We start from the raw sequence: 12,071 nt of genomic DNA on the forward strand, positions 1-12,071 counted from the left end.
ACTGAGCCTGCGCGTCCGGAGCCTGTGCTCCGCAACGGGAGAGGCCACAGCAGTGAGAGGCCCGCGTACCGCAAAATAAATAAATAAATAAATAAAAAGTTTCATCTGATCCCTATAATCATCTCCGTTAGTGGGGCAGGTTTTCTCATTCTCAATTTGCTGATGAGGTAACTGAAGCAGAAAGGGCAGCCGCCTGCCTGAAACTGCGCCACAGAACAGAATCTGGAACCCTAGTCTCCTACCTTTCAGTACCCTTCCTTTGCTTTGTATCAAACCGGAAGAAAGCAGAAAGCCCTTGGAGCCACTCCTTGGAGCCACTTGGCAGCTTGTGGTTCCATCAGCTGGACGGCCCTCTCAATCTCTTGCAGCTGCTGCAGTCCTGGCTTCCTGCTCACCTGGCACGGGCTGCAAAGTCACAACTAGGAATACCTCACTCCACCAGTGAAGAGCTGCCGCTGCCAACAACGGCATCTGGGGTATTCAGCTAAGTTCATGTTACAGTCTTCACCTTGCAAGATCCGATGTTATCTTTTACCTGGAGGCTATCATCACCTAGAGAATCACAATCTTCCCTCCACCACCCAAACGCGCCCAAATCAGGGAATTTTTAGTATGCGTTTACACTGAAAATTACATCCTAAAGAGAACCTCCTTTCTCTCTCTCTTTTTTTTTTTTTTTGCGGTACGCGGGCCTCTCACTGTCGTGGCCTCTCCCGTTGCGGAGCACAGGCTCCGGACGCGCAGGCTCAGCGGCCATGGCTCACGGGCCCAGCCGCTCAGCGGCATGTGGGATCTTCCCGGACCGGGGCACGAACCCGTGTCCCCTGCATCGGCAGGCGGACTCCCAACCACTTGCGCCACCAGGGAAGCCCCCTCCTTTCTCATTTTGTTAAAACAGAAAAGCTGGATTTATGTCCATAGCTAAAACTCTTTCAGAGCTCCAAGAAGATTAAAAGGGATTCAGACTGCATCCATTAAAGACTTGGCCAAGCTCCCCACGTGGGAGACCTGCTCCAGATTTTGCTCTGGTGAACAACTCTGGTCAGATCCTGCTTCTCATCTATTTTGTTCTGTATCACAAAAACAAAGTTTGACTTCCCCAGAAAGTATGTCAATCCACCTAGGTCAGGGGTCCCCAACCCCTGGGCCGTGGACCGGTGCCGGTCCAAAAGAAAATAAATCTCCCCCGATAAACCTTCCCATCTGCTAGACGAGAAGAACACTGATCAGATGGCCCAGATTTTCTGAGATCATCCTGATATCAAATATTCTACCCAGTGTCCTCATAAAGACTTGTCCCCATTTTCACTTACAAAACACTGTCACCGGGCTTCCCTGGTGGCGCAGTGGTTGAGAGTCCGCCTGCCGATGCAGGGGACACGAGTTCGTGCCCCGGTCCGGGAAGATCCCACATAACATGGAGCGGCTGGGCCCGTGAGCCACGGCCGCTGAGCCTGCGCGTCCGGAGCCTGTGCTCCGCAACGGGAGAGGCCACAACAGTGAGAGGCCCGCATAACGCAAAAAAACAAAACAAACAAAAAAAAAAAAAACAAAAAAAAAAACACTGTCACCAAGTAGTTAGAAGGTACAGATTGGGAGGGCACTTGGAAAGGGGCAGCAGAGAGTCACTGGTAGGAGGATGTGGAGAGAGGCACCCTCTCAGAAGAAAGAATAAAACGGCAAGAATTTCCCAAAGTAACTGGGAAACCCACTCCACTGAAATCCTCACTCTGGGCACGTGGGGGAAATTTCATCCCATGACCTCGTGTGTTTGTGACCAAAAATCTTCTTGTGTTTCTAAAAGAAAAAGATCAGAAACTAAGAAGCAAATTCCATGATATGATATGCCGCCTACTGTTACTTCCATCTTTTATCTTTTTATGCTAAAAGTTTAACTGCCATAATTTGGTTCTGAAACTACATGTGTGTGAAAATTCAAGGAAAATATGGTTCTTTTACATCTCTGTTATAGGACAAAGCAGGGAGAGGGGAAACCTGTCCTTTTTGTGGCTGTTAAAATTTGTAAAAGTGCCAACTATTAACACACTGCTAGTAAATATAAGCTAAATGACTAGCTGGATAGGAAGACATAACAGTGTTCCAAGTTGGTAAAATTAAATATTGTAGAGATGGCAGTCCTACTCAATTAATTTATAGGTGTAATGCGATTTCCATCAAAACTCTTAGGGGATTTTTCTGAGGATTTCTCAATAGTTTTCAAAAATTTATCTGGAAAAATAAACTGGTAAGCAAACTTTAGATTCTTTTAAAAAATGTCAAGAAGGGGATTAGTTATGCAAGATATTAAGACACATTTATGCAAAAGTAGGCATATCCTTGTTCTGTGAAACAGAACAGAAAGCCCAGAAAAAAACCCTGTAAGATATAGGAAGTTGTTATATGATAGAGAAGAGGTTACAATACAGTGGGGAAGGGAAGGTTACTTAATAAATGGTTGAAGAATAATTGGTTGGCAATGGGAAAAAGCTCAAATTCAACACTTACCTCAGAGCATATACCAACATAAATTCCAGATGGATTAGATGGCTAAATAATACAAATCAAACCATGGGGAGAAAACAATCTAGAAACAACAGAATCTGTCAGAAGGTTGACTGTCCAAACTTTGGAGTAATTAACGAAATCACACACAAAATAAAGATCGCAGATTGGCTCCATAAGAAGAGGAAAGCTCCTGAATGTTTGCCTTCAAATTAAAAGGCAAACAGACAGGCTGAGGAAAATAGTGGCAACCCAAAGCTCACACTGTTATTACCTAAGGAACTCATGGAAACCAGTAAGATCATCCAAACCCAACAGAGACGTGAGCAGTTATAACTGCTTACTATGTGTCGACACCATTATGAGAGCTTTGCAAGAATTATCTCATCTTAGTCCCCGCCCCCTTGCCCCACAGTCTCATGAGGAAGGTATTATTCCGGCTTAAAAAAAAAGCAGGACAAGTTGGCTACATTTTCAACCTCTAGAGCAGGGGCTCTTGATCTGGGCTTAGTAAGGAAGGACTTGAGAAGATCATGACTTCCTTGAAATTACATGAGAAATTAACCCTGTGTGTTTGCACCCATCTCTCCCCCTCCTCTCCCCCAGGTACAGTCAAGCACCACTCTGGGAACAATGCTTTAGGCTGATTAAAGATGAATTTTCGAATCTGAAAGAGGTACCAATAGAAGATTCCCTTCCCCCATCAGTTACAATGAAGTTTTAACCCAAGAGGCCCATACTCAGAGAATCCAGACCTGCCAGAGATTAATACAAGAAGCAGTGAGCTTGGATGACACGCCACAGGTGGAAAGGAGAGGGAGACCCAGTGGGCAGCCCGTGGGTCTAATGTAAGTGACTGGTGACCGAAGTGTGACACCCTTTTACAAGCAGCCAAGGTGCTGTAAAAAGGGAGATTTTCCCAGGGATCCCTACTGATACACAGGAGCCTCCTCAAAGACATACAAAGTTGGGCCAGGATATAAAAGGTGCACTTCATGAGGGGATGCAAAAGAATAATTGTAACATTTTTCTTTTGGGGATGCTCTCTCTTTTTGGGGTACTTCCGGTTAAAAAAAGAGACAATAAGCCCCAAATGGAGTCACCTGTGCTAAGCCCACGGCACCAAACCGAGACTTAATACCTAACCTGACTGCAGAGTCAGTCCCTCCCAGGAATGTGATCTTAACCAGACAGTCTGGAATTCCCTGGGCAGCCCTAGGGAGGTAAATGCCTCATAGCCCCCTGCTGCCTCCCAAACGGAGGTGACCTTGCCTGAAACAATCCACTCTTTTGCTAGTTCCCCTTTCCCGCCCCTTCTGTCCATAAAAGCCCTTTACTTTGTGCAGCTCTGGGGAGTTCCCTCCTATTGGCTCCATGGGATGCGGCCCAATTCATGGATCATGGAAAGAAGCCAATTTGATCTTTCAATGTACTCAGCTGAATTTTGTCTTTTAACAGGTGTGGTGTCAGTGATGGGATCCAAAGTGAACTTCTGACAGCTTCGGGGACAGTGAGAAACACAGGCCTGCTGCCTGGAGAGCCCTTTGAGTTCCCAGTCTTTCCCACCATTTCCAAAGGCTGCGTGTAAATGCTTCTCAGTTCTGAGCTCGGCTCTCTTTGCATTGAGCTCCCAACCTAGCTGGCATTCCAGTCTGCAATTCCCCCTTCTGGAAACCCCTTCCAGTCTGCCGTCCTCACTTGTGGTTCAGTGCCCTCCCCGGTCCCCAGTTCCGGGTTGGGAATTGCTGGTGGTGTAGCCAGTCCGCAGTAACATCTCTTGGTTACTGCTGGTTTGTTAAGGTGCACATTTGTCTCATTTTGTGTATATAAAGGCTGCTGCTAGTGGGAATCTCAGAAGCCAAAAAAGCTGCAAAAATTGGTGGGCGTGGAGCAAACACTTAAAGGCCATTAGGGCACCCGCCACCTAACTCAAAGACTCTGTGTTAGGATGAGGTGGTCACAGGACAGCTTAGATTGACACTAGGTCACCTACCAACCTCAAGAAAGTTTCCAAGCAATGAGGTACACTGTAAATCACTGCACAATCCCCAACCCAGCAGCAGAACCCTTTTAGTTATTAGTGTGGTTCCAAGAGACCCAAAGGCTTAGCAGAAGGAAGAAACAACAAAAAAAGGAATGGGATCTTTAAGCTCCAAAGAGTCAAGCGTGTTACCTTTCAGCACAGCTGCTTATTTTATGTCTAAGAACTATGGCTTTGGAAGCTATAAACATCTACAAAAATGGCAAAATCTTACTAAAGACAACCTAGAATTACAATGACCGCTATGACAAAAGTTCCAAGTAGATAAGATCATTTAAGAAGTTCTCCTAAAAACAAAGCCTCCCAAATCAAAAACAGAATGGGATACCTATTTTATTAGCACGCAGAAGCCTCGGAAAGGTTTCAAAATTCCAAAATAGCTCCATGGAAAGATTCATTGCAAAACAGATAATGGAAAGCTAAACACGAGACGTACCTGAAGCAAAAGTGTGAGACCGACATAACTCCTACTCTTCCCCTCTATTCTCCTTGCAGCACTCACTTTTTTCCAGTAATCCTCTGTCTGAAAGTCTTTCCATTCTGAAGAGACCCCAACACCATAAACAAAAGTCCACCAATTTAGTGGCCATGCAGACACCCCCATATCTACTACTCTCAAAGGAGGACCCTCTTATGGGCCCTTCCCAGAGTTGATGAGTCTCTGAAGAATTTTCTGGTAAACCACTTAAACAGCCAAGGAAAACTAAAATTAAAATTAATGAGAAACCTGGCCAAATTCTGGTAGATACCGGTGCTACACTCTCTATATAAACTCCACGTGGAACCTATAGATGGGATCCTGGAGAAAGTGGCAGAAGCCAACTAAGGGTGAGAATTCTTATCAGAGACAGCTCTTCCAGATCTGTCTCTAGTACCCGGTAGAGAGAGGAAAATAAAATATCTTTTGTACTGGTGCCGAAAACTCGGCCTTTGTGCACTGGTGCTCAGCTGAATCTTGGAGACAAAGTTTTGGGTGAAGTAGAAAAGAATAGCTTTACTGCTTTGCCAGGCAAAGGGGGACACAGTGGGTTCATGCCTCAAGAATTGTGTGTCCCAACCCGAGAGGATCTGGTGAGTTTTATGGCAATGGTTCAAGGGCAGGGTTGCTGATAAGGATCAGGGTATGTGCAGGGCCTGCACTCCTTTAATCTGGCCTTAGGTCGTATCCTCCCTTGTCTCTGCATCCCCTCCCTTCCCTGATTAAGAACTGTTCGAACCTGCCCTTTGGAACTCAGGGAAGGTTATGGGGGCTGGAGTCTATTCCCTACAAACAAGAAACAGGGGACACAGAAAGGCTTCCTTGCCCAAGAGCCTCACAGGGTCCTGCTCAGTTTCAGTACCCTCTTTGGAGATGCCTCTTGAGTCCAAGTGGTTGTTCAATACTGCCAGAAGTATTTACTGTTTGTCCCGGCTGACAACTACAAAGTAGCTCTGTGGTCAGAAACTGGCCAAACTGCAGAGCCTGATACAAATATTTTTTAGGCCTTCTTCCCCTAAGCTAAAATAAAACTATGTACCCAGAGGGAAAGAAAAACCTTCTAAAGCCCTTGTAAAAGGATTTATGGGTGGACCAGCCTATGATGTCATTTAAGTTGCAGCCCAATTCCTTGAGGAATTAAAAGCAATTGTCTTTATCTCACATATCTTTGCAAAATCAGAAATTTGGCTCCAGGAACTCTTATTTAGGTCATCTCTTTAAAATACCAACTTCAGGGAGGTACTTCTTATCAGAAGGAAAACAAAAGGGGTAAAGGTTATTTTGAAACATAGGCAACTGAAAAATCCTAAATGTCGTCTCCATAAATATTAATAAAAAGCTTTAGCCATCTGAGCAGGCAACCTTAGATTATTCCATCTGCTAGACATGTCATTTGGATCCAATCTCTTTTATAGCTACCTGATTCATGGCTAGATTTTTAAACAGAAGCTATAAGGTCTCTGTTTGCATCTGTCTGTATGTGTATGAATGTCTATGTACATGTGTTGTAGATACAAGGTATTTTCCACCTTCGGATGGTATTACTAAATTAATTTGTAAAAGAGCCCTATTTAACTGGCTTGGAGAGAATTAAGCACTTGTATGTATAAAGGATTCTTAAAACTCTCAGAAATATAATAGAAGCTAACCCAAATGTTTTTCAAGTTCACATGATCTGAGATAATCTTTGGTAAATAAAAGGTAGTTTAAGTTTTTTGGATTAATTAACATAGGTATGTCTTTAGAATTATCAGCATTAAAATAATGCCGACATACAACTTTATCCTACTTGGGTTTATTGGTCAAAGAAGTTCATGTTATCTCTGTTATGAAATATGTCAGCAAGAAAAATAGCTTGGGATGACAGCTGACTTTGTCTAATGAAGTTTTTGTGGTTAGTCTAAACATAATTATCGAGAACAAGTGAATTAAATAGATACAGTGGAATAAAAGTTTTTATGTGAACTTTTGAAATAGTTTCCCCAAATCTTTTTGGTAACCTGAAACCTTAAAGTTTCACTAAGTTAAATTAGATGACAGATAGTTATTAAATATCTAGATCATTTCCAAATAAGATTAAATAATTACTGAACACAGGTTTGTCCATTTTGGGCTTCCTTTTACAGAGGAACTAAAGATATTTGGGTTTATTAGTAAATATGTTTTGTGCTACACTGAAAAATTTACTATGAGAAAGCAATTGTTTCTACAGATTATAAAAAGTATTTACAAATTTGTCAAGCCACAGAATGCTAATATAAAAGATAGTTCACAGTTGTTTACCTCTTTATTTTCACTAAAAGTTAAGGTTTTTTTAGAGTTAAAAATTCTAATATATATAGTAAAATTAGAGCTACTAGAAATAATAAAAGAAACATCTCTGTGTGAAAGGAGAGCAGGATGTGTGTTTTTGATGAAAGAAGGTATGAGGAATGGAGATGCATTTTTGTTGAGGAAAAGAAAGTTTGTCCTACAGTGAGACTGGTTATTTCAGAATGGGAAAGAGGAAAAACATAGGACAAAACTGTAGACAGATTGTGGAAAAGGAATCTTGGTAAAGGAATTTTATGTGTGGTCAAGATGGCTAATATTGGAATGAATTTATTTAAGTTAAAAAAAATGAAATGAATTTTGGTGCAAAATGAGAACTGGTTTTCTCTCTGTTAAAAAGACTAATTTTTGTTAGACTTTTGGTCTGTTTTTGAGAACAGTTGTGAAAGTTTCTTTACCTTTTAAGTAATCTGCCTAGAAAGCAAAGATTCTGTGTTTTGCCAAAATAATTTTCTGTGACAACTACTTAAATTTCTATATTTGCCTGCAAAGTCTTCAATTGTCAGTTTGGTTAAATGGATAACTAAGTATCGTTTCACAGTTACCTATCATCCTATTTGACCAAGTGTTTTGAAACCTTTGATGTTTTTGGCAAATGCCAAAAAATTAAATTCTAAATAAAGTTTTTTTGACCTTGAACCAACTTCGAAATTTTCCAGAGGGCCCCTGGAACATCTCAGAAGATTTGTTCTCTCTCTCCTTATAAAAAAGGAGATGTTAAACTAATTAGGCTTATTTGATATGTTAAATTACATGGGCATTTTCAAATAAGAAAGTAATACTAAGCCTTCTTGATGTTGTATTTGTATAGGTATATTTTGTAAGTGTTCTAGAAACTCTGTGAAATTCCTGGAAATCTGATATGTTGTGGTATAATGTTATCAGTCATAATTGTAGTTATTCTCTTAAACTGTTGTATATCACAGAAATAACTACATTTCCTTATCAAATGAACTCTTATCAGATCTTTAACAATGGGTATTTTAAAAGTCTTTGTGATTTACAGAGTTTTGTCTTAGGCGTTTTTTGCAAAAGTGTTCCTACAATAGTACTTCATCTTCAAGGTGATTCAGGGAAAGGACTTTGACAAGTACAGGTTTCTAATAACTCTAAGATCATAAAACTGAACAGAATTCAAGCAGAACAAGTATAATTACATGGGATTGAATGAACTGAGGATGATCATAATTTTTAATAATATTTTTGTTCGAAGCACTGCTGGTTCCTTAATGTTTAGTTTTTCCAGATTTACGGAAATCTTTCCTCTTAAGCTCTCTATGACTTACAGCAATTTTGTAAAGTATATCTTTGTAAACAAAGATGAAACATTTACTCTTTCTCCCTACCTGATCCTTCCAGAATTTGGAAAATCTTGGGTATTCTTTTCATGGCAATGTAATTCATTATTTGCATAAGTTCAATAAGAATCTGTTCTCCTTGTAAGAGGACACAACTGGAAACATTGACTATATTACCAAGTCTTATATCTGAGAGAGATGTGTATAAATTCAGACATAACTCTGAGGAGATACACACACACACACACACACACACACACAAACATATATATTAAACTGTATAGTTTTAAAAACTGCTTGGAAAAATCAGCCTGGTACCTTGCTTATAGGGTTCCTGGAGGCCTTACTTCTAGGTGAGTAAGAAAGGTCACTGCCTGATGGCTCAGGAACCTCAGGATATTTGGGGGGACCTTGAGAAGAGAGGAATTCACCCAAACTATAGGTATTGCAGGTAAACTCTAATGGTAAGTCCTTGGCTTGGCTTCCTGGCCTCAGAGGCTTTTAAGAGGTCAATCTGAGATTGCTTATGAAAAGTTCCAGCAAAGCAGTCTTTAAAAGAGCTTATATGGTCAATCGCTATTCTTGCTGCACTTACGTAAATAATCAGGCCAAGATTAATGGAAACAAGTTAGTTTTATTGTGATTATATTTGGTTAAAAAGAAATGGGGTAATTGAAGAGAGAAAAATTATATTTGCACCTTCATAGATATTAGATTCTAGTCCTGTTAATTGTCTTTGAGGTTTTGTTATATACCTGTAAACTGGACTGTGCCCTGAATTCTTCTAGTTTCCTCAAATAGCTGGCTACAACTCTCCAAACTAAGTTGTCCAATTTTCTCCCACCCTTCTGATTTGGAATCACGAAGAACAAAGATTGCCCCTGAATCTCCCTGGAAGGGACTATACCAGGTCCTCTACACTACTCAGATGACTTGAACCAAAGGTATATATCTCACAGTTGAAGAAGTCTCCACTGATATCTGGTCCTCTACACCAGCTGGAGACCTCAAAATCAAATTGACTAGGAAGAGACTTAGCCGACATTGAGGACTTGCATCCTCCCAAGACACCGGATCAAGACTTCACACTTTAACTAAACATGCAACCCTTTCTTCTCATTTTCCTTCCTTTACTGTGACATCGGCCTGGAAAGATAATGCCATCATCCATATCTCCCAGGCCACTATTAAGACAGGTAACCTCTGGAATTTAGAGTAACTTTTAATCTCAGGGTAGGAGATTTACTTCCCGAATGCACTACAAAACCTGACTAACCCCTAGCTTGAATGGGCAAATGCAACCACTCCTGAGAATGAACTCATTAACCACCTTAGTGAAAGTGGTTTGTGCTCTGGCAGGATTTACCTTTGTCTGTCGTGGTTATCATTCTCCTGGGGCCTATGGATGCCTAGATGGCTGGTGCATGGCCGGGCAATGCCTCTTAGGTTCTCTAACTGTGTCCCGAACTGTTTACCAACAAACAAAGACACATCATTGGTCAACTCCCCTGAATTTGCCTTGTCCAGTTAGAAAAGACTTAACAGGAGTCTCTCATGATTTAGGATTCACTTCCCTTGGCAGTGCCCTACTTCCCTGGTTTGGAGTAAATGTACATGAAGCTATGATCAGGAACCTCTCCTCAACTCTTGAAAACATTGCAGAATCCACTGCGAAGATGATAGCTGCCGAACCAAAATCCTTAGACTATCTGGCCGAAGTTGTTCTTGGTAATAGGAAAGTCCCTGCTTATCCTTTAGCGGAGCAAGGAAGTGTCTGTTCTGTGGTCAACACCACCTGCTGCACCTGAATTAACTCTTCTGGGGAAGTTGAAACTCATTTACAGAAGATCACCAAACAAGCCACTTGGCTTAAGACGGTGACTCCTTCAGTGGGGTCCTTCTTTGACTTACTTGGTTTTGATTGGTTTGGATCTTGGGGACCATGGCTCCAAAGTGCACTCCAAACACTGGGAATTAGCTTGCTTGTAACAATCATTATAATCCTGGCACACTGTATTTTCTTTCTTTCTTTCTTCCTTTCTTTTTTAAATTTCTTGGCCCACGCCATGTGGCATAAGGGATCCTAGTTCCCTGACCAGGGATTGAACCCGCGACCACTGCAGTGGAAGTGTGGAGTCTTAACCACTGGACCACCAGGGAAGTCCCTGAATTTTCTAAAAAGGTTTAAATGCCTGTCTGCAGCCGCTAACCGCCAAGCACATGATCTCCCGAAGACTGGAAGGCCAGAAGAGGAATGAAGAAAATGACCAGCTGAAAAATTGTGAACCTGAAGTCACGACCTGTGAATACCACACAGAGGATCAACAAAAACTGAGAACTTCAGAGCCGTAGCTGGGAGTGGTGCCAACACCTTACATTTGGATCACATTTCTCAGTTAAGCTTGAGTCCGATCAAAAGGGGGGAATTGTTCAAAAAGAGACAACAGGTCCCAAATGGAGTCACTTGTGCTAAGCCCACGGCACCAAACCAAGACTTAATACCTAACCTGACTGCAGAGTCAGCGCCTCCTAGGAATGTGATCTTGACCAGACAGTCTGGAATTCCCTGGTCAGCCCTAGGGAGGTAAACACCTCACAGTCCCCTGCTGGCTCCCAAAGGGAGGTGACCTTGCCTGAAACAATCCACTCTTTGCTAGTTCCCCTTTCCCACCCCTTCTGTCCATAAAAGCCTTTCATTTCATGCAGCTCTGGGGAGCTCCCTCCTATTGGCTCCATGGGATGCTGTTTTATTCTTGGATCACAGAATAAAGCCAATCTGACTTTTCAGTTTACTGGGTTGAATTGTTTTCTAAGATTCCCTTTAGGGTGGTTTCTTCCAGGACACCATGTTGATGACACAGATGGCACTACCAGGCGCCTTTCTTCCCATCTGGGAAAAAGCGGGAACCGTGCTGGGGCTCAGGGGAGGAACGCGGCATGGAGCAGGCTGCCAGGCGCAAGTCTGTGGAGCAGGAAGCTTAAGAATTTGGGGAGCTCTCTTTAAGGAAATTACAGATGAACCTTGTGAACACAATGCCAGAGCCCCTCTGGAGACCTAGGAAGGGCTGCACAGTGAGGGGTCCTGAAGTTTAAGCTTCATTAGTTTCATGGTAAATTCAACTGGGTAAGTGAAAATGCTGATACATTGAGGGAAAGGAAGGTTGGATATTGGACGAGGATATTATCTTCTTTGGGGAGATTTCCTTGAAAATAATATGACATTATAAATCCAGAAAAACTATATAATAAATGAGTCTTTTTTCCAAGTCCAAGGCTAAACTAATAACTGACCAACACTCTATAAATGAATTAACTATTGTCCTTTGGCTGTAACACTAACTGGTGTTAGTGACGATTTCCAGCACTCACCCAAAAAGTATTTTCTTGGAAGCTGTTTTCTTACGGACTCATAATTAGTCAA

At 41.9% G+C, this 12,071-nt stretch overlaps 1 protein-coding gene and 1 long non-coding RNA gene across 2 annotated transcripts in view; one reads left to right on the forward strand and one right to left on the reverse strand.

Moving 5' to 3' along the window:
* LOC102989367 (uncharacterized) overlaps positions 1–6,264 on the forward strand; it is an 8,628-nt gene extending 2,364 nt beyond the window's left edge. Inside the window, exons 2-3 of the long non-coding RNA XR_449223.4 lie at positions 3,109–3,350; positions 3,961–6,264. This is a non-coding gene — a long non-coding RNA (uncharacterized lncRNA). The remainder of the gene's footprint in view (positions 1–3,108; positions 3,351–3,960) is intronic.
* The window catches only part of TACC1 (transforming acidic coiled-coil containing protein 1), a 109,799-nt gene that overhangs the window by 59,790 nt on the left and 37,938 nt on the right, over positions 1–12,071 (reverse strand). The gene's annotated exons all lie outside the window — the stretch shown is intronic.

Source organism: Physeter macrocephalus, chromosome 20 (genome assembly GCF_002837175.3).
Source record: "Physeter macrocephalus isolate SW-GA chromosome 20, ASM283717v5, whole genome shotgun sequence".
Taxonomy (NCBI): Eukaryota; Metazoa; Chordata; class Mammalia; order Artiodactyla; family Physeteridae; genus Physeter; species Physeter macrocephalus.